The 1,388-nt window shown below is 34.4% G+C and overlaps 1 non-coding gene across 1 annotated transcript; it reads left to right on the forward strand.

The window, feature by feature from the left end:
* The first annotated feature begins 493 nt into the window (after positions 1 to 493).
* LOC131495209 (U6 spliceosomal RNA) lies at positions 494 to 597 on the forward strand. The gene has a single exon (XR_009253836.1). It is a non-coding gene; the product is annotated as a U6 spliceosomal RNA (small nuclear RNA).
* The last annotated feature ends 791 nt before the right edge of the window (positions 598 to 1,388 follow it).

Consider the following 1,388-nt stretch of genomic DNA (forward strand, 5'->3'; position numbering starts at 1 on the left):
TTACTTGGACTCTAATTGTGTTGCATTTTTCAATTATCAAAGCAAAGTTGTGAGGTCTCAAAAATTTCTTTCTTGCTCACTCATGGAGAGTGAGCTTGTGTTTCACCTCAAGTACTTTAATTTTTACATTGAGAATAGCCTGCTTTTAAAACTTTGATGTTCTGTTGGTTTCAAATTGTTCTAAATGATCTGTGAAACAAAAGCAAAACTTGGACAGCTGCATACCCTTATAGGACAAAATTGGATACAAGAATGAATGACCTTCCCTAGACACCTGAGGGCCAGTTCTGCTTTTGAGAGTGCATTCCCATATAGAATGTGTTTCACTGAACTCAGTTCACAAAGGAGAGAATTATACAAAGTAGCAGACAAGAGAGTTTAATTATCAAAGTGAACATGGAATTCTAAAATCACTGAGGTAAGCCAAGAACAATAAACACAGAAGCAAGTTTTGTACATTCATTTCTTTGGTTTTTAGTTACTGTTAGTCAAGCTCATTTCTGCACCACATACACTAAAATTGGAAAGACACAGAGAAGATGAGTAGGACCCCTGTACAATGATGATGCCCAAATTGGTTAAGTGTTCCATATTTAGCTACAGTTAGCCACATACTTTTCAAGTTATGTCTATACTACATGCACACATTACACAAGTGATGCTTCCTTTTATTTATATATCGTTTTGCAAAACACAGCACATTCAAACAGGATGTGGCAGAGTATTTGTCTAGAGAAAGAACAGACAAATCTTAGTTGTTTTTTTGTTAACGTGCACTGTCTCGTTTCGTAGTCACCAGCCTGTGAGTACATGTTACTAGTGCTTCTATTCTAAGGGAGGAAATGAAAGATTAAAAAACCTAAACGATTTTTTATTGAAGCACGATTGACATAAAATTTCCTATTATTTACAGGTGTACATCATACTTATTTGGTATTTTTACACATTACAAAATTATTCCCATGAGAAGTCTAGTTACCATCTGTCACCATATAAAGTTATCATAATATGTTGACTATATTCCCTGTGCTATATTTTACAACGCCATGACTTATTTATTGTATAACTGGACGTTTTTTCTTTGTTCATTCACTCCTATTAAAGCCAAGAATTCGTTTAAAGTCTTATGAGGCCAGGTGTCTCTTCATTAGCTTTTCTCTACCTACTATATATAGTCTTTATCTGACTCTCTTCTTTCCAGTACATGCACAGTCCATTTTTGAGCAAAATTTATTCCTGGGTAAAGAATATATACAACTTAGAGAACAGTCATGGCTGTTTATGGGCCATATATGTGCCTGTTTCAGACATGATTATGTCTTAATAGGAAATTAAAAATGTGCAAGTACCATGGTATAGGGTTTTTATTAGCATCCAATAAGTAGAAG

This window comes from Neofelis nebulosa, chromosome 14 (assembly GCF_028018385.1).
Source record: "Neofelis nebulosa isolate mNeoNeb1 chromosome 14, mNeoNeb1.pri, whole genome shotgun sequence".
NCBI lineage: Eukaryota > Metazoa > Chordata > Mammalia > Carnivora > Felidae > Neofelis > Neofelis nebulosa.